The sequence below is a fragment of the Danio rerio genome, chromosome 8 (assembly GCF_052040795.2).
Source record: "Danio rerio strain M-AB ecotype USA chromosome 8, GRCz13ab, whole genome shotgun sequence".
Classification (NCBI taxonomy): Eukaryota; Metazoa; Chordata; class Actinopteri; order Cypriniformes; family Danionidae; genus Danio; species Danio rerio.
In genome coordinates, this window is record NC_141028.1 from 55585575 (window position 1) to 55608288 (window position 22714).

General features: G+C 33.7%; 1 protein-coding gene across 41 annotated transcripts in view; it reads left to right on the top strand.

Annotated features, from left to right (window-relative positions):
• prdm16 (PR domain containing 16) overlaps positions 1-22714 on the top strand; it is a 452417-nt gene that overhangs the window by 104393 nt on the left and 325310 nt on the right. The window lies entirely within an intron of this gene.

Sequence of the window (22714 nt, forward strand, 5' to 3'; positions counted from 1 at the left end):
GATGTCATTGTTATTACTTGCATAACATACAGTTAAAGAATTATTAACCCTCCTGAATTATTAGCCCCCCTGTATATTTCTAAACATAATCATTTTAATAACTAATTTCTAATAACTGATTTATTTCATCTTTATGACAGCACATACTATTTTACATTTAAAGCTTAACTAGGTGAATTAGTTTGACAATCAGAAAAATATTGCTAATATTATTGACCTTAAAATGCTTTTTAAAAAATTAAAACTGCTTTCATTCTAGCCAAAATAAAGTAAAAAAAGACTTTATCCAGAAGAAAAAAATATTATCGGAAATACTGTGAAAATTTCCTTGATCTAACAGGAGAGATCATAATTCTGACTTCAACTGTATACTCCCAGTTACTTTATGATCATCATGACAGGCCAGCCTGATCTCACTAGGAAACGTAAGTATTTTACTTCTTGGCAGTTTAGTGGCTAATTAGTACGAATTCAGTCGTACAAAAATGTACGATTTTAAAAAGGAGGCGTGGCACCCAACCGTCATTGGGTGATGAGCAAATCGTAATAAATAGTACGAATTAGATCGTACGAATTCATACAAATTAGCCACTAAATCAAAAAGTTAAGAATTGCCGTGAGATTGCATTGGAAAGGCAGAACATCAGCTAGACTTCCTATATGTCTCTTTTTATCTCAACCGCATAGCTTATCAATACACAGTGCAGTGATATATAGTTCAAAGTATTATTAGCCCCCCCCTGTATATTTCTAAACATAATAATTACGATTTATTAGACTACTTTCTAATAACTGATTTATTTTATCTTTACTATGATGACAGTACATAATATTTTACTAAATGTTTTTCAAAATGCTAGTATTCAGCTTAAAGTGACATTTAAAGGCTTAACTTAGTTAATTAGGCAAGTTAGAAAATCTAAAAAAATATTGCTTATATTATTGACCTTAAAATCGTTTAAAAAAAACTAAAACTGCTTTCATTCTAGCTGAAATAAAGCAGATAAGACTTCATCTAGAAGAAAAGATATTATTGGAAATACTGTGAAAATATTCTTACTCTCTTAAACATCATTTGGGAAATATTAGAAAAAGAAAAAGAAAATAACAGGAGAGATCATAATTCTGACTTCAACTATATACTCCCAGTTACTTTATGATCATCATGAAAGGCAGAACATCAGCTAGTACTTCCTATATGTCTCTTTTTATCTCAACCGCATAGCATATTAATACACAGTGCAGTAATTTATATTTCAAGGTATTTATTAGCCTCCCTGTATATTTCTAAAAATTATAATTTTAGTGACTAATTTCTAATAACTGATGTATTTCATCTTTACTATGATGACAGTAACTAATATTTTACTAGATATTTTTCTAGATACTACTTTTCAGATTATTGTGACATTAATGTAATAACTAGACTAATTAGGCAAGTTAGACAATCAAAAAAATGTTGCTAATATTATTGACCCTAAAATGCTTTTAAGAAAATTTTAAACTTCTTTCATTCTAGCCAAAATAAAGTAAATAAGACTTCATCCAGAAGAAAAAAATATTATGGGAAATACTGTGCAAAATTCTTTGCTCTGTTACAGTAAACATCATTTGGGAAATATTAGAAAAAGAAGAGGGGAAAAATCACAGGAGAGATCATAATTCTGACTTCAACTATATACTCCCAGTTACTTTATGATCATCATGAAAGGCAGAACATCAGCTAGTGCTTCCTATATGTCTCTTTTTATCTCAACCGCATAGCATATTAATACACAGTGCAGTGATTTATAGTTCAAGGTATTATTAGCCTCCCTGTATATTTCTAAACATTATAATTTTAGTGACTAATTTCTAATAACTGATGTATTTTATCTTTACTCTGATGACAGTAACTAATATTTTACTAGATATTTTTCTATATACTACTTTTCAGATTATTGTGACATTAATGTAATAACTAGACTAATTAGGCAAGTTAGACAATCAAAAAAATGTTGCTAATATTATTGACCCTAAAATGCTTTAAAATTTTTTTTAAACTTCTTTCATTCTAGCTAAAATAAAGTAAATAAGACTTCATCCAGAAGAAAAAATATTATCGGAAATACGGTGCAAAATTCTTTGCTCTGTTAAACATAATTTGGGAATTATTAGAAAAAGAGGGGGTAAAAAATCACAGGAGATCATAATTCTGACTTCAACTATATACTCCCAGTTACTTTATGATCATCATGAAAGGCAGAACATCAGCTAGTGCTTCCTACTGTATATGTCTCTTTTTATCTTAACCGCATAGCTTATTATTACACAGTGAAGTAATTTATAGTTCAAGGTATTTATTAGCCTCCCTGTATATTTCTAAACATTATAATTTTAGTGACTAATTTCTAATAACTGATGTATTTTATCTTTACTATGATGACAGTAACTAATATTTTACTAGATATTTTCTAGATACTAGTATTCAGATTATTGTGACATTTAATGAATTAGGCTAATTAGGCAAGTTAGACCATCAAAAAAATATTGCTAATATTATTGACCATAAAATGCTTTTTAAAAAATGTAAAACTGCTTTCATTCTAGCCAAAATAAAGTCAATAAGACTTCATCTAAAAGAAAAAATATTATCGGAAATACGGTGAAAATTTCCTTGCTCTCTTGAAATATCACTTGGGAAATATTAGAAAAAGAAAGAAAAATCACAGGAGAGATCATAATTCTGACTGCAACTATATACTCCCAGTTACTTTATTATCATCATGAAAGGCAGAACTTCAGCTAGTACTTCCTATATGTCTCTTTTTATCTCAACCGCATAGCATATTAATACACAGTGCAGTGATTCATAGTTCAAGGTCATCTTCCATTTTTCCCGCGATGACAGTAAAATCAATATTTTAACAAGGAAACGAATCGAAATGAGTTTTCCTGCTCTGTTTCTCTGTGTCCCTCCCACATGTTTATCTCTGTTGGCGGGGGTCATTCATATTATGTCTTGTGGGCCTGTTAAATCTAAGCGCAGATAGTCATTCTTCATCGTCTTGTTAGGTCTGTCCTCCTCTGAGAGCCCGGCCCATCACCTTTAACCTCCACTAAACTACTCATTCTGCCCATTTTCTGTTAGGTCCAGGGCGTCTGTGATGTCTGCAGCTAGAAAAAGGCTTCAGAAAAGACCCACCGTTTCCCTTAGGCCACACTCCATCACTTTAAACAGCAAAACATCCGCTTCCTTTAATAAGTCATGGCTACACTACCTGACAAAAGTCTTGTCGCCTATCAGAGTTTTAGGAACAGCAAATAATAACTTGACTTCTAGTTGATCATTTAGTATCAGAAGTGGCTTTTATGGAAGGCAAAGGCCTCTAGATTACACTTATTTTACCAAAATAAAATATGATTAAGCTTTGATTTTTAATTCTTTAATTAGGACAGTAAGGTCTGACTTTGCTTAGACAAAAGTCTTGTCACTTAACAGAAATAATGTCCAGTATAGAATATAAAGTCATGCTGCAGTGGAAACAGAATGAATATTGTGTATGACTCCCATGAGCTTGGAGGACTGCATCCATACATCTCTGCAATGACTCAAATCACTTATTAATAAAGTCATCTGGACTGGCTAAGAAAGCGTTCTTGCAGGACTCCCAGACATGCTCAATAAGCATTCTTGCATCTTACCCCAGACATGGTCAAGAATGTTCATGTCTGGTGATTGGGCTGGCCAATCCTGGAGCACCTTCACCTTCTTTGCTTTCAGGAACTTTGATGTGGAGGTTGAGGTATGAGAAGGAGCGCTATCCTGCTGAAATATTTGCCCTCTCCTGTGGTTTGTAATTCTGACTTTAACTATAAACTCCCAGTTACTTTTGCAGTTATTCGATTTATTTTTTACAAAATTACGAGGTTCAAATACTGCATTTTAGTGACATTTTAAGCCTTAATTTTTGTTGGATTAGCTTGTTGGATGGTGACTGTAACCACACTTTTGTGTTTAATTACAAATTTGCATTTAAACTAAAAGTTATTACAGTTTTATAAATATTGTAATGAGATTAGAATTTTTAAATTAAAAACTACAAATCTGAACGAAAAAATTATGAAAAAATGCTTATTTTTCAAATATCATTCATTGTTAAAAAACTAAAACAATAAGGAATCTATTAAAAGTTTTAGATCTAAAACGGTAGCCTATAGGCAAAAAAGCTAATAAAGCTGGCCAGCTTATATGCTCAGTCAAAATTTGTCCATTTTAATATTTTAAAATCAAATTAGTCTTAAAGCCTTCCTCTTTTGGTATTTTCACATGATGTCATACTATAAAAAATTGGACAAATGAGCTCGTATAGCAGCCAAATTCTGGACTTTGTCAGTAGTAGAGATGGGTCTTTCGTACCACCCAAACTCCCCCTGGCTACGGGCCTGCAACACATTTCTAAACATAGCAGTTTGATCCATTCATATCTAGCTTAAAGTGAAATTTAAATGCTTTACTAGGTTAATTAGGTTTAAATAGTTGTATATCGATGGTTTGTTCTGTAGACAATCACCAAAAATATTGCTTAAATGAGCTAATATTGACCTTAATTTTTAATTACCTTTATTCTAGCCAAAATAAAACAAATAAGACTTTCTCCTGAAGAAAAAATATTATCAGACATACTGTGAGAAAATTCCTTACTCTGTTAAACATCATTTGGGAATTCTTTACTTCCTAACCCTAGAAAACCCTGAAAAAGGAACACAAGGACAGAGGAAAAGCAATAAAATAGTGGCTGCTCTTCCAGTCCATTTCCACAGCCCTCCCCTCCTGTCCTTGTACCTTGATTCCTGTTTAATATAGAGACTGATGAGCCCAATTTGGCTGCGTTTCTCCCACTGCTGGATGATTAATAGTGCTGTAAGGTAGCATCGGGGAGCTGTCCTCTCCTTCGGCCCTCTCGTCATGCTGATCGCTCTGCCCCACGACCTGAATTGATGACAGAGGCTGGCCATTTGCAAATCAAATGGAGGGAGGCTGACTGTAACTCTGACACCTCCATGTCCCCTCGCTTTCCCTCCGTCTCTCTCTCTTGCTCGTCCGCCCTCTCGTTACTCCCTATTTCACTTATTTGTTAAGTGTCTCTCCCATTTGTTATGCAAATGAGACGGGTGAGAGCCGGGGGTACGACATCATCTCCAAAGCATGATAAATATTTGATCAGGCGTAATGGAAATTGTCAAGCCCGTCTAATTGTGTCACACATTATCAGCAAATTTGGACATAGCCTTTGATCTGTCTCTCGCTCTCTTTCTGTCTCGCATACTCTCCTTTTCTCTCTCTCTCTCTCTCTCTCTGCTCATCTCATAGAAGCAGAAAGCCACAGCTGAAAGTCACACAGACGAGAAACGATATGTCAAATGAGAAACATTGTAATCTCCCTTTCCTGTGAATTTTAGTCCCACACCACTGTGTACTGGGCCCGTTTCAGTCCTTTGTGTTGTGCTTTGCATCCTTTGCGATTCTGTTTTTTCCTGTTTGAGGAAATGCTGGGTCGCACAGTGACTGGTTGGACTCTCTCTTGTGTTTTTTGATGTATCAGCCAATCTTTGGCTCACATTGTGGTGTTTATAAAGGATAAGTTACGCTAGAGAGAAGTTTAAAAGCGATATTGTGAATTCCAATTCTTTTGTCAAACAAACAATATTTAAAACGTATTTTGGTTTCTTCCTGACTCCTGAAGTTTAAGATGTAATCTATATTTAAAAAAAATGATAACGTAACGACATTGATACATTCCTTCATTCATTTTGTTCTTAGCTTAGTCCCTTTATTTATCTGGGGTCGCCACAGTGGAATGAACCGGCAACTTAGGGTGCTTTCACACCTACACTTTTGTTTCGGAACGTGTCTCGTTTGCCCAGTTAGCGCGGTTCGATTGGCATATGTGAACAGGGCAATCGCGCTCTGTTCCGCGCCAAAGTAATCGCTCCGAGATCGCTTGAATGAGGTGGTCTCGGCTCGATTGAAATGAACCCTGGAGCGGTTCGATTGTAGTGAGAAAGCGATCTGATCCGAGCGCGGTTATATCACAGTGTTTTATGGATATGTAATAGGCTTACGGCTATATGAAGAGAGAATTATGAGTAGGGAGGGAAGTTTCGCGAGTCTCCGGATGCCCGCAAACGAGTGATGATCTCCCGGTAATCTTGCGTCTCCCTCCCGGTCCTCAAATAGGCTACGTCGCGCACCCTTCTCACCCCTCCCCACCGCATCTCTCCTCAGACACGTCACGCGCGCGCACCCTGTCAATCACCACCTCTCCTGACAGCTGAGTGGGACGCTGCAAAATAAACCCTGACATTCTGACCAATGTGAGGAGAGTTTACTCGCACGTGACTTGTTTTAGCTCTTTTGGTCCGATTAGAAACTTTGCAGTGTGAAAGCGAACCGCTCCAAGAGCAAAGAGCAACAATGTAACAATTGTAATCTCTGTTTCGGAACCACTGAATCGATTCACAGGTGTGAAAGCACCCTTATTCAGCACGTTTTTACGCAGCATATGCCCTTCCAGCCGAAACCCATTACTGTGAAGACATTAATACAAGTTAAAAAATAAAACAAATGATACATTATTCAATTCTTAAAGATACAATATAAACAATTTAAAATGATTTCAGTTTAAAATAATGACAAAAAATTTGTACTTATATTACACTACCTGACAAAAGTCTTGCCGCCGATCCCAGTTGTAAGAGCAACAATTAATAACTTGACTTCTAGTTGATCATTTGCACAATAAGTCAAGTTTGGTGAAGGAAAAATCATGGTTTGGGGTTACATTCAGTATGAGGGTGTGCGAGAGATCTTCTGAGTGGATGACAATATCAACAGCCTGAGGTAACAAGACATTTGTGCTGCCCATTACGGTGTATTCACACGGGGCTTCAGCATCAACGCTTGACAGAGGGCGTGTCTGAAGTTAGGGCTGACGCGGTCGTCATAGCAGCGTCAGCCAATGAAAATAGTCAGCAATCAGCTACTGTCTGAGCTGGTGTATTTGCATAAAGCGATCTGATTGGTTGACGCTTCCGTCGGCGCTTGAAAAGTTGAGAAAGTCTCAACTTCTGTAACCAGCAATGCAGTCCACAATCCACAATGAAGTTTGGCTAGGCCTGACATCACCCATTCAAAGTGAATAGGAAGCGTTGACGCTGACGCCCCGTGTGAATGTGGAATTATATTACAAACCAAAAGAGAGGGCAAATATTTCAGCAGAGCAGCGCTCCTTCTCATACTTCAGCCTCCACATTAATAAAGCAAAGAAGGTCTAGGTCAGGGGTGTCAAACTCAATTCCTGAAGGTCCGAAGCCCTGCACAGTTTAGTTCCAACCCTGCTCCAACACACTTACCTGTAGGTTTCAAACAAGCCTGAAGGACTCAATTAGTTTGATCAGGTGTGTTTAATTAGGGTTGGAACTAAACTGTGCTGAGCTGCGGCCCTTTTGGAACTGAGTTTGACACCTGTGGTCTAGGTGCTCCAAAATTGGCCCGCCCCGTCACCAAACATGAACATTATTGAGCATGTCTGGGGAAAGATGAAGAGGGAGGCCGTCCAATTGCCTTTCATATAAGTCACTTCTGATACCAATTGATCAACATGAAGTCGAGTTATTATTTGTTTTTCCGTAGGCGACAAGACTTTTGTCAGGTAGTGTATGTACGTTACTAAAAACGCCAGACAATATGCGTGCGCTTGATGCAAAAGTATAAATCAGCCTTAACACTAAGGTTGTGGCTGTAGTCATCAAACTGACATCATCAGAGAAGGATCGCAACACCAAACGCGGTAGCACATGGTCAGAATTTGACTGAAGATTACCAAAACAAATAATTAAATAACTTGCACGGATTAATCGTTCACCTAAATAATAACAATATGCACTAGCAAAAATAAACATAGTAAATTTTAATGTCACAATGGACTTTAATACTGTAGATGCTGGAAGGAGCAAAGCAAAAATAGCACAAATAGCAAGAGCCAGGTCTTAGCTGATATTTAGCTCTGCAGATTGTCAATGTTGGCAGTTTTAAGCATTTTTGGGTTACTTCTGCCTCTTTTTTGTGTTAAAGTCGGCATGAACTGGAAGCTGCAACTGTTTTTTTTTCTCCATATTGTGCTGCAGTTCTTAAAGAAACAAAATATTAAATTAGAATCAGTGGGCGTGACTTGTTTTTTCTACTGCAAGCTGATTGGATGTATTTGATTCAGATTTGAAAAAGGCTTTGGCGGGTTTGGGGAGAGTTATAACAACCTGACAGACTCCTCCTCCTCACCATTTCTGTTTGTCGTTAAAATTGACAGCTGGAAGGGGCGTGGTTAAGCATGTTAGCCCCGCCCAATACCTTAAACAGATGCAATCTGCCAATTTAACCGAAAACAAACGGAGTCCATTTTCAGATTTTAATTAAAGATTACAATGGAAAACATTGTTTTTTTTATTTTCTTAATGACCTGCACAGACGAATTGTTCACCACAGAACTAACAATGCGAGCTAACAAAATCGTATGGTTAGTTTTGATTTCATTTCTACTTAAAAAGGCAGGCTCCAAAGTGGAATTCAGCGAAGAGGCACTCTGGAGGCAGACGGTGGGCTTTTGATGCCGCTGGCTGCAGTTAATGGCTTGGGTTGTGTGTGTTTGCGGCAGTAAAGGTTGCACATCTGGCTCCTGTGTTACTTTCTTTGCTCGTCTTCCGCATGGCTCGGAGGCACGGTGCAAGCTACCTGGCGAATCTCAGGAGAGCGCTGGGATATTTATTCAGCCTGCGTCCACTCTGACCCCCTGTGCTTCCCCCAGCAATGGGACGTCTAGTCAGACCCACTGAAAGGAAATTTTGCGGTGGTACCGCAGGGAGAGGCAAAGAGCTCTGAGCGCCACTGTCTGACGCATGACAAATAGTTGCTCTGCGCCACTACGTCCCCGGAGAGGGACACCTTATTTAGGATGTCACGCAGTGAGCAGAGGCAGAGATAACAGAGACAAAGCAGGGGGGTCAGCTCAGATTACCTTGGAGACCACCTCCGTTAAAGGGTGCCATTTGTTCCCAAATCGACCTGACGACCCCCCTAATTACCAGCCAATTATCTGGAATTCGTTGCAATTCGCTGGCGCTTTAAACAGGAAAATTGCCTTTCATTCTCCAAGCGCTCAGCCACATCCCACCTCTGTATTGCGGCAGGGTCTCAGGTACGAGGTGTTTTATTTATGTGAGCGAAAACCAGCCCGCTGCTGCTAATGAAGTCACATGCTCTAGTGAATGTTAATTAAGCGAAGGAACACATTGCATCATTAAGCATTTAGGACATAGTAGAGTGTCTTATAAAGAGGCTGTCCTAGTTTGCTTACCACAAGGCCTGGTCTCGGTAGTATTGGGATGCCTTTAAACAAAACATTCTTGAAAATGAGGGAAAATGTACTTCTCTCAATGCAATTGGTCAATCATTCGTGAACAAACACCTCCCTGCTAATGACAATACATTCCGCAGGTATAGTATTTTCCTTTTATGATGGTTAGCACCGTATTACGTATCATCTGGAATTTTACAGAATCTGACAATATAAAAACAAGCAATATGAAGCAGAAACAAGCAAGTGAAGGCTATTAGAAAAAAATGCATTAAGACATCCCTAAATGTGACCATTATCGCCAAAGATACCCTCTCAGAAATACGCGAGCTGTCACCGCACTGTCAAAAATGCTCGTAGTTTTTACGGTGAAAGAGCGAAAATAAAAAACTGTAAATTATAAAACATGAAATTTTAGTTAAATTAACTGAAAACTGTTAATATGAATACAGAAAAACTTGGTACTTTTTATATTATTGTTTTGCTTAAATTACATTATTTAACCGTAACAACCCTTAAAACAACGGTAAAATTCAAAGAAACACTAAAAAGTAAGTAGATGTATACTCTTAAAACATTTTTTCTTTTTTTTTAAACAGTAAATCACAATGATATGGTCTACAGGAATATGTGTGTATTTATTTGGAAGCATGCAATTTTAGGCCTGCACCAGTCTATCCTTGGAATTTAATTGCATTATTATTATTATTATTATTATTATTATTATTGCATATTATTATTTTTGCTAATTATTAATTTTATTATTAATTTATTATTATTATTATTATTATTATTGCATATTATTATTATAATAATTATTATTATTATTAATTTTATTATTATTATTATTATTATTATTATTATTATTATTATTATTATTATTATTATTATTATCGAGGACTCCTTTAGATTTAGACAGGATCTAACTGGAATTGTTTTCAAATACAAATGAATAAATAAACTAGTGTCATGAAATTATATTTGAAAATTTATTTTCAATTTAATTGGTGATGTTTAAAAGGTATTGATTTCATTTTAGCCCGTTGGTCATAATAATATTACATGTTGCATTCTCTTAATGTTATGTGCAAAATATATAAATATATATTTATCAGTCTTTATTTTAATGGCTTTTACAGTTCTCTTAATGATACCGTAAACTGAAAAACATCTGTACCGTATTTGTAACGGTAGATTTCTGGCAACCACAGCTGCCAGTTTTTTTGGGGGGGGGGGGTTTTACCCTGAATTTTACAGTTCTCTTAATTATACCATAAACTGAAAAACATCTCTATTGTATTTTTACAGTAAATTTCTGGCAACCACAGCTGCCAGTTTTTCACTGTAAATTTTACAAGATTTTTTCACAGTGTGGGGTGGTACCTTTTCATAAGGTATAGATTTGTACTTGAAGTGTCCTCAAAAGTATATATTAGTACGTACAATTTTTAAAAGGAACACTTTTGTACTTTTTAGGTACCAATATGTACTCTTGAGGTTTTAGGTACAAGTTTGTACAATTTGAAAAGGTACCACCCCAGTGACAGCTCTCGTACCTTTATTTCGGAGAGTTTAGAATAAACAAGACATGTCACTTGTATCGCTTTTGAATAGAGTAGAGTTTAACAATCAATATGGCGAATGAAGCCAAACCTTCTCATACAGGAGCCAATCAGTGACTGCTGTAGACTTATTACCCTCTGGGGGAGGGGCTCAGACCAGATGGGGGGTTTTGCAGATTTTGTGTGGTTCAATTGATTAGAAATGAAACTAAAGAGACAGTTTTGGTTTAATCTTAATGGTGATTAAGGCAATTTTAGAGAATTTTTCCCTGTTTAAACAGAATGTCCGTACATACTGTCCGAGAGGCGTTTAAAGATGGCCGGTGAATAAAATGACTTGCTTAAAGAGACTTGGTTATCACTGACTTAGCAGATTTGAATGAAAACAGATGATCAAACTTGAACATGACAGTGAACAAAATAGTGGTACACACACAGGTTTGTTTTTTTAAATTGTGGGGACATTACATAGGTTTCTGTTGTTTTTATACTGCATAAAAATTATTTTGTTTTGCCCAAATTTTCTTTTGCGCAAATCGTAAAACTGTAGATTTATTTTCTGAAAAAAAAAAAAAAAAAACACAAGCTATGACCTCAGCTATCTTCTCCTTTTTCCAACCCACGCTTATTATGGATACGTACTCCTGTATACATTTTTGGAGAGAGCAAAATACTTCCCAGGAGGTACATTTTTTTGCAGTTTTTCCTTTTCGTGAATCCATCAGAGGCCGCTGTGTACACTTCTTTTGATCTTACATTTCTCTCACGAATTTCTTTCGTGCCTGCTTTTCTAACGTAAATACACTAGAGGCCGCTGTCAACTGACTGACTGACTGACTAACCAACCGACCGACCGACCAACCACCCACCGCCTTCCCTAAACCCAACCGATAGTGTTTTCAAAACAATCTAGTAAAAGAAAAGCCCTCTTGACCACCTGATTTGTACCATGTTTTCAGATTTTACCACGTTCTCACCCTGTTATTTACTTGTTTATTTTGTTTGACTTTTGTTTTTGCTTTACCTGTTTTCTTTAACTGTTCTTCGCCTGAGTCGAACCCCGTAATAACGATCAACTCTGCTCTGCGTCTCAAGTTCGCCGACGTACGCGACGAGCCACTGGAAAAGCTGGTAACAGTGAAAAAGCCATCAAACGGAAACAAACAGAAGCTGTCATTGGCCTCATACCACCCCGTAGCGTTCGGTTTAAAGACGAAATGCAGCCATACATACCTCTGGCTACATAATTTGTGCTCTCCAGAAATGTATGCGGGGGTACATATTTACATCCAGCCTGTGCTGCATAATTCAACACCTTCTTGTAATATCTGTGTCATACCTATGCCATGTCATAATGCTGATTTGTGAACTGATATGTCACAAAAACACATCCACACACACATATTTGCACACACACTTGTTTTAGGGGTTTATGAGGACTCTATCTGCATATTTTACACCATAATAGACACTTTTAATATTGTCTTACCTATATTTAATGCCCATACCCCTAAACCGAACCCTTGCAGGAACCTTGTGGCAAAAGTTTGAATATAAAAAGTTTTGAATTACAAGAACAGTACATGTCCTCATAAACCACCTTAGCGTTGTTAAACCGGTCATACCCATCATCCAAATTCTTAAACCACCAAAAGCAGTACACAAAGAGAGAGTTATTTATGCATCAAAGTAGATTTTAAGTGCTTCGGACATCAGGGTTTTCATAGTTTTGGTGAGACTGCTAACTCACATATTTTTCTGACATAACTAGGACATAGTAGAGTGTATTATAAAGAGGCTGTCCTATTTAACTTACCCAAAGGCATGACCTCAGTAGTACTGAGATTTCTTTAAACAAAACATTCTTTAAAGAATACTTTGATATATAGGAATGCATTAAGATAGTGATAGTGTCCCAGGAAGAAGGCTGCTGGTTCGAGGGTCAGTTGGCATCCCTGTGTTCACGTGGGTTTCCTCCGGGTGCTCCAGATTCCGCCACAGTCCAAAGACATGCGGTACATGTGTCTGAGTGTGAATGGGTGTTTGCCAGTACTAGGTTGGAGCTGGAAGGGCATCCGCTGTGTTAAACATATGCTGAATAAGATAGCGGTTCATTCTGCTGTGGCCACCCCTGATGAATAAAGGAAAATGAATGAATGAATGGATGAAGTAGTAAGTTTGTGTTGATTTTTAAGTAAAATGATTAAAAACAGGATGATATGCTAACTAGAACTAATTACTTATTTTGCAAATTTGAAAAAAAAATTCATCCACTAAACAGAAAATAAAATAAATAAATAACTGACTGCTTTAGTTGATGTGACAAGAATATCTTGTATTACAGGGTTCAACGCTAAGGACATTTTCTACTGGCCCGACTGGACCAGCAGTTCAGATTTTTACTGGCCCTGCCAAAATTTTCACTGGCCCCACCAAAATAAATAAATAAAAAATAGCTATTTTTTTAGCCACATATTTTAAATAATGTGTCAAAAATAATGTTTTTGAATCTAGAATTTAAATATTTTTAAAATGTTAAAATATTTAGCAGTAAAATACAGCAGTATGGAAAATGTGCAGGTGTTTTATTGCTAAACAAAAAGTGGCTGACTTAAAAGTGATGGAAAATTATGCAAAACATCACTTCATTTTTTTCGTTGTGTTGTACCCATGTAAATATCTTTTTCCAGAATGTTGGAAACAGACGTTTTCTTTTAGCCTCTTAATTTGATGTTGTCGTCTCTTCACTGTTCTGGTTTTTACCTGGTTGTGAAAAAAAATAACGTGCTCACAACAACCAATCAGATAAAAGGAACCAAAAAGCAATATGGGGTTTACGACTTTACAGAAAACGTAGCATTCTGAGACTTAAAAGCACAAATTGTTTCTCGGTTCTAAGACTGTATTTGCATACAATTGAGATAGTAGCAGGCAAATAAAAATTTGATGACAAGGCAGCACTGGCCTGATCGGGCCAGTAACGATTCTCTCTACTGTCCCGAACATCTCTCATGCTGGCCCCGGGCCATCGGGCAGTCCTTAATGTTGAGCCCTCTATTAAGATACAATAATCAACATTGCATAAATAAACAAATTTATGTTAGCTTAACCAAAAATGGTTAAAGAACTAAAAACAGTTGTTAAGACAACTCAAAGTTCTTAGTGCATCAAGTTGCCTTGTTTTTTTTTATGCTTTCTCAACAACTATTTTTTTTACAGTTGCTTTCTACATTTTTATCTTAACTCCATCTCTTCATTTTAAAATGTTTTTTACCTAAAACGATTTCCCAACTACAAACTATTTGGTTTTTAAAACTACATTTTCATCTAATTTGATTGCTGGACTGATCCATGATTGGAGGTGGGGGACACATTTACACAGATGTATTAATTAAGGGAAATTTGTATTTGTTAGACATTTATCCTACAAAATATGATAGAAAATGACGTTATATATAATTTATAGAAAATTGTATGTATTTATTGAAGTCCCTAGACTTCCCGGGGCCCTAAGCAGCCGATTACCTTGCTTAATTGTTAAATCTGCCCCTGGTTCCAATAACATGATTGAGGTAAAAAAAGGACTTTTCCTGTTTGTTCAAACAACGTGTTTAAAATGAGTTGAAACTACACAATTATTACGTTTTTGTTAGGACAACTTCATTGTTTTCTGTTCAATCTACTTAAATTTGTAAAAATTATTATGTTTACTAAATCAATTTGTGTTGAGACTACATGAAGGAATTGTGAGGACTCTGCATTTTTTACAGTACAATACTACTCAGGCTCCTGAGTACACTGAGAAAAATTATTCAGACATGATTCCTTGGATTTACTATTTTTTTACGTTAAGTGGTTGTAAACAACTTATTTGGGCTGAATTTAAACAAACTAATTAAGTTGAATATTATTACACTTATTTAGTTTGTTTAAATTCAACACAAATGAATAGTTTGAAACAGTTTTGCAGACATTTTTTTTTCAATGTACTGGAATACTCTTCAGGCTCTCAGTATAAAGGTTGGGATAAATATCTTAACATTTTAAGCTTGTGATATTAAACTGAGCATCACTTAGTGGAGTGGCACCATGCCGTCTCTAGTGGTTATTGGTGTTAGTCTCTCAGGCCCCCGTTCCCAGAATTGGTAGAGCCCAGGCCCATTGTTTGTTTGTAATATGAGTGATTGTGGCCCGAGCAGGTTCTCAGCCCTGTTCTGCTGGAGAACTGGCCGCATTGTTTTTTAGTGCACTTGTTACCATTTACTCTACTGGCACATCTGTTTTCCTGCTTCCTTCCCACCGCATAACATGATGACTTCCTCTTCAGACCTGCTTTTGGGACCGAGTGAAAAATAGTAAAAATGAGAATGGATTGATAGATTTATTGATTAGGGGGGTGTTTTTTTCTGAAAAGGAAATGCTGAGTGTTCAGGAAAGTAAGAGAAGTGATTGTGCAGTTATGAGTATGGCTATCAACATTTATTATGTAAAACAATAAAAGATTATTTATTTATTAATATTTACCTACAAATATTATTACTGCTGATCTACTACAAACATAATAATAATAATAATAATAATAATAATAATAATAATAATAATACAGATTTGTTAAAATTATTAAAGTTGTTAATAATAATAATAATAATAATAATAATAATAATAATAATAATAATAATGATTCTATGGTTTTAAAGTAAATCTAGGTATAGTAAATATAATTGCAACATATATAATAGTTTAGATATATAACTTATATGTCATTTTGAATATAGATATAAAGAATGTATGCTGGTCTATAAACAATCTATATGCCAGGGTACTATCTACATATATTACCTAAACTTAATATTTATTATTAATTTTTTATTTACATTTTATGAAAATGTTAAAATTTTACATTTTCGAAAATGAAAAATATTTAATTTAGTTTTATTTAATTGTTTTTATTTATTAATTTTAATAATTAAAAATAATTTAATTAAATTTTTCATTTGTTTAATTAATTTATTTATTAATTAAAAATATATAATTTTAATTTAATTTATTTATTTTATAAATTTTTAATTTAATTTAATTTAATTTTTTCATTTGTTTTATTTATTTCTTTATTTTATTAATTCAAAAACAATTATTATTTTTAATTTAATTTATTTTATTAATTTAAAAACAATTATAATTTTTATTTAATTTATTTATTTAAAAACAATTGAATTGAATTTATTTTTTCATTTTTTATTTATTTTATTAATTAAAAATATACATGATTTTTAATTTATTTTAATTTATTTCAATATAATTTAGTTTAATTTTTCATTTGTTTTAATTATTTATTTTATTTTAATAATTTTAAAACAATCATTATTTTTAATTTAATTTATTTACTTTATTAATTTCAAAACAATTTAATTAAATTTGATTTAATTAATGTGGTTTTTTATTTGTTTTATTCATTTATTTGTTTTATTAATTAAAAATATTTTTTATTTAATTAGATCTAATGTATTTATTTTGTTAAAATAAAAAAAATTAAATTAAATTAAATTAAATTCATTTTTCAAACTCTCTGAAGGAACCTAAGGTATAAAAAATATTGCAGACATGGAAGTCCAATAATGTTAAAGTTTAGAGCTTACTAAAGTGAAAATATCCGACTGGATGAGTTTCAATTTTTAGCCTTGTCTAATCCTTTCATCTGTCCAAGTCATTTGAATCTGAGCACAAAAATAGACTATATATATATATATATATATATATATATATATATATATATATATATATATATATATATATATATATATATATATATATATATAGAGCAATGGAAATCCAAAAACTGTATGCCTCAATATAACATAGAAATCTCTCACTTTGCATTTTCCGTGCTCATCTTTCTCACATCCAAATGCCAAAGGATCTAATTGAAAATGAAGTGACAGATCTTGCTTCCATCACAATATTTTTGGACAATATTACAGAAAACTGTGTTTCTGAAGGCCCACCTATGGGCCATATTCATTTGAATTCCTGCTGTTCAAAACCATCCACTGCAATCACTTTAAGAGATAGTATTTCTTTCAACTGTTGCTTTCTTTCAGTCAAGCTTTCATTACGAGGATAAAAACGCTTGAGCAAATTAGGTTCAAATCTCTCTGACTTCAGCTGTGATGTGAAGTGTTGTAGGTTTCATCACTCTGGAAGAGGACTAAATGAGCGGACTGACCACCGTGCAGCTCTTCATCAGTATTAGAGGATCATATTTATGTTAGTGAGTTCTGACATGCAGAGAACTTTCCCTGGCTTATGCTTAAGTGGGCTTGAACATAAGTAGATTGACCCCTGCTCGCAACAGAACCAAATAAATGCATTTTTTTTTAAATGGCTTAACCGTACCTGACATTTTATAAAATTAGTCATCTTTCTTTCCTCACCAAGAAATTGATAGTAAATGCATTGACGAGAATAGAGTACAAAAAATAATAATGAAGATATGTACTATTTTACAAAATAATTAATAGTTTTTGATCTTAGTTTACATCCTTAATCTAAAAAAGTTTTAAAAATGTAAAAGAAATATAGCTCTGAACACACTGGAAATGTTTCAAGGGGATGATTATTTAGGCTAATAAAATACAAAAGACAAGGTAAAATAAACAAATAAAAAACTCTCCTTTCAAAGATCACCTACAACTTCACTGAGCAACAGTCACGTTTGTTGCTAGATCGGATATGGCTAAGCCAGAAGTTAACGAGAATTATTTATTTTATTTATTAAATTTCCCATTTGTTGTATTGTATTAATGTCTTCCCCAACCCTAATCCCAACCGTCACAGTAATGTAAAAGCAGTTGTTTTTCTGAGTATTATTTATGCTATTTATGCTATATATCTATTAAATTACTCAATAAATTTAATTTTTTAAATCCTACCCTGAACCCAACTCTAAACCCAACCGTCCCAGTAGTGTATTATTGTTATTGTTATACAATGTCATATGCTATTTTGATGTGCATATCGCTTTTCCGACTGGTCGCAAATCCGATACTTTACAGATAGTCATGGCACAGCAGCATTCGTCATGTTTTTGGGTCCCCTTGATACATTTCCGTTGTGTTCCGTTCGTTTTGTGTTGTGATAAAAGGCAGGTGTTTTTGTAAATTGTTTGCATTGTGAGAAAATGCAGTGGATTTTATGAATTCGTTTGCCTTTGTTTACAGCATGTTGTGTTTACATTGTGAGGATTTGCAGGATGAACAGATGGAGATCTTTTCTTATTTTTCTGGCGTTTTTGTAATTGCAAGTGTTTTCTTACATTGCGACATGTTAAGCTCTCTCGGCCACCATATATATATATATATATATATATATATATATATATATATATATATATATATATATAGTCAGAATTATTAGCCCCCGTTTGATTTTTTTTCTTTTCTTTTTAAATATTTCCCAAATAATGTTTAACAGAGCAAGGAAATTTTCACAGTATGTCTGATAATGTTTTTTTTTCTGGAGAAAGTCTTATTTGTTTTATTTCGGCTAGAATAAAAGCAGTTTTAAATTTTTTTTAACACCATTTTTGTGACAAAATTATCAGCCCCTTTAAGCTATATATTTTTTCGATAGACTACAGAACAAACCATCATATATTAAATATATATATATTTTTTACTTTTTTTTAAAAATGTTTTTGAATTAATGATCTAAAATATGACTAAAATAAACTATTACTAACACTTATTTTGTGAAATGTGGAGATTATGAAGATATGTTGTCAAATTTTATAGCTATATATATTTTTCAAAAATAGGTTTCATTTTCCATAGTGATTCAATACTGTAAACTAAGACTTAACTAAACTATTACTTACATGTACTTTGTAAAATGGTGGGGATTAAATAAAATATTATAATAAATTGACAGATTTAATGTCAAATTTTATAGCTATATATATTTTTCAACAATAGGTTTTTAACTTTTACATATTGATTTAACACTGTAAAAAACGCTGGGTTAAATGCAATTTCACCATGCTGTCCCAACACAAATCTATTACGTTAATTGTTTTTACAAATTTACGTGGATTGAACATAAAACAATGAAATTGTCACCCCAAAAAACTCAAAAGTTATGTTGATTCATTTTATTTTAAATTTGTAGTTTAAACTAGCAGCAAAACATCTTTTTTATTTCTTTTTTTGAGTGAACATGGATCACTTTAACAGTTTTTCATTCAAATAGGCATAATCCACTGAAGAAATCCAGTCTCATCAGAAAAAAATGAAGGTGTATCACCCTCTCTGTGTGACATTTCTTAAAGTCGCCTTTACATTGTAGTGGTCATTTCTCTATAAATGTCATTCTCAGCTGTGGTAATGAATTATGAATGTCAGGACAGTAAGATGTGTCTCTTAAAAACGAAGGCTTCAGATTAGTTTCCAAGCCATACAAGAACCATTTTGGTTCTATGAAAAACCTAGTAGTAAAAAAGTTCTTCAAATAACTATGTTTTCTGAAAGGTTAATATTTGTTAAATGCTCAGCTGAGACGCTGCAAGAGCAACTAAAATACATTTCTGTTGAAAGTCGTATGACACATCATCTACAAGTTAATTTTAAGCTATATTTCCTTTTAAACATAACTACACACTACTATTAAACTTATAATCAAGCTTATTTATCGATCAACAGTTTCTTTAAAGCACAACAAATATATAAATTATTTTAAATGTGCTTTAAAGTAAAACTTTTAATTTGACATTATCACAACATGGTTGCTTTGGTTGCGAACGGTTCCATTGTTATTCACAAACACATACATCACCTACACCAGTACAACACAGATTTCAAATAGGATTAAGTATTTGCTAAACATATTTTTAGTAATTTAATGAAGTTTTAGTGACCCCTTCTGGCGTTATATCTCCTTTATTCACATTTAATTTTGAGACCACACCCTTCTCAGCGGGAAATTTGATGGCGCATGCGTCCTCGAGATGTTTTTGTTTGTGTCCGGTAAGCTACTGTTTATATGAGCAATTCCATGAAAATGTCAACCTTGCCATGAAAAGAAAAAATGTTTTCACCAAAATAGCGAAACCATTTCTACATTTTTTGCGCAGGCAAGTGTTTTACAGTACTTTAAAAATACTTAAAAATGTGTTTGTCAATGTTTTCAAACTATTATATTTGATTTACCAAAGTCACACAAATGGCAATTTCACATCCGTCACATCCATAACAAAAAAGTGTCACATCCATAACAAAGCTTTTCCCTCAAAAATGCAAAAATGTCAAAATAAAATAAAATCAATCAGTTTTGTTCTATAAAGAGCCAACTCTTATCCTTTTGTTAAGAAATATTTATTTTGGGTTGTGCAGTTTAATTCACAGAATTTCTACGAAATATGTTGTATACTGTAAACTCGGAGACTTTTTTTGTCACATCCATAACGCTTGTTTATTTTCCTCAATTAAAGTATAAAAATGTTCACAGATTTAATTTTTTTGATCCCATAACTCTGTGGTTAGTTGTTTTGGAAAATATAAACAGATGATTCAATATAATGTTAACGTATACTTTCTCTGCGAATTTATGTTTTGAATTTTTACTGCAAATGTCACATCCATAAGGCTGGAATCAGCCATATTCATAAAGATAAACTGATAAATAACCCTTTTTTATACACAATCTGTGCAGCAAACGAGTCAGGCTTATTTCAGAGAACATTTATCATGGTTTTACCTCAATTAAAAACAGAAATCATGTAGTTAAACCATAGTGACCACACATTAAATGCTGCACTGACCATAATTTAACCAAGGAATTTGTAGTAAAACTGTGGTTATACAAATGCTAATCAATACGCCAAAACATGTCAATTAGGCTTTAATTTAGCCTGATGTATTGAGTGGTACCGTTAATCATTTGATTAAGTCCTGTAAATAGTGGTTTATCTTAAATTTAGACCAGCTATGGTTGTAGGGAATTTTAAGGTTTATTTTAAGGTACAACTCTCTCTATTTGCAAACTATGGCTTTTAGCTCAGTAAACTACTCATTTGCTGCTTGTTTATATAGTTAAGATTGGGTTTAGGTATGAGGTAGGATTAGGGATGTAGAGTAAAATCTCAAATATGTGCTTTACTAATACATAGACATAATAATTTAACAACAAGCAGTTAGTAAGTATTAGGTAATATTGGGGATTGGCACTTAAACTTACTACGTATGACAAAAAAGACAATAAATATTTATTTTATTTTAAAAAGTTAATCAGATTTCCACTACATTTTTTTAAGTTATACAAAGTTTAACTTAATATTTTTAGTCAGGTTAATTGATGTCAGTTGAGATGACTAGAAAAGCAGCAAACTATACTTAAAGTGTAATTGTTTTAAATTGTATTAGCTTCATACTGTATTTGTAGTGTTTGTTGTGTGCAGCTAGTTTTCCTACTTTTATCATCTGTAGAAATAGATATTATATTCAGCCTGATATTACTGTACTTCCAGGGATTTCATTTCATGTGAGTGCATTTTATTGTGGGATTCAGTATACTCACATTTTGGCAAAAGTAGGTAATCCAATAATTACATGGCAGAAATTGAATTGTCTTTCTTTTGCATCAGGACAATTTTAAGGTAAGCCTTCTATTAGAGGTCATTTCAAAGTTACAAAATTATGTTTTTATATTTTCCAATTGTAGTTCACGCTTAGCTAAATCAGCAAATTTTCTGATTAGTTTTTTTTATGGTTGCTACTATTTATTTGTATAGTTTCTATTCATTTTAATTCGAAGAAACACTTTGACATTCTCCCTTTGTATGTGTCATCTGATGGGGAAAGCCCCGCCCATTAGTGCTGATCTCAACCTTATTAGCATAGGAGGTTAGTCTTGGTTTTGAATCTGCCACTATACTGACACATAGCCATTTGTAGCTCCGCCCTCTTTTGAAAAGATGTAATATTAAAAGCAATACGATCTTTCAAATATTGACTTTTTTTTAAAGTTTCGTATTCCAGTGTTGTGACAGCACTACAGTATTGTAGTACAGTAAATCAATATGATCTTGCTTTTGGTTAGTATCGATATCGTCTTTGCTCTCTTGCAGTATTGAAAATAGTATCAAATATTAGTATTTTTTAAGGTATCATATTGAAGTTAGAAATTATCAGTGTTATGACAACACTGCAGTGTCGCAGTATACAGTAATCAATATGATTTTGCACTTGGTTAGTACTGACACCGTCTTTGCTCTTTTGGAGTATCGAAATTAGTATCGAATGTCAATATTTTTCAAGGTATTGTATCGCAGCTAGAAATTCCAGTGTTGTGATAGTAGTATTGTAGTACAGTAAATCGATATGATCTTGCTTTTGATTAGCATCGATACCGTCTTTGCTCTCTTGAAGTATCGAAAATAGTATCAAATATCAAAATTCTTCAAGGTATTGTATCAAATTTAGAAATTCCAGTGCTGTGACAACACTACAGTATTGTAGTACACTCTCAGATATAAAGGTACAGGAGCTGTCACTGTTGCAGTACAAAAGGTACGTATTTTGTACTTTTGAGGTACCATAAATGACACCTCAAAGGTGCTTTTAGGTACATTTGGGTACTAATATGCATCTTTTAATTACCACTGTGGAGTATTTGGGTACAAATATGTATCTTTTAAAAAGGTACTACCCCAGTGACAGCTGATGCACCTTTATTTCTGAGAGTGTACAGTAAAACGATAAGATCTTGTTT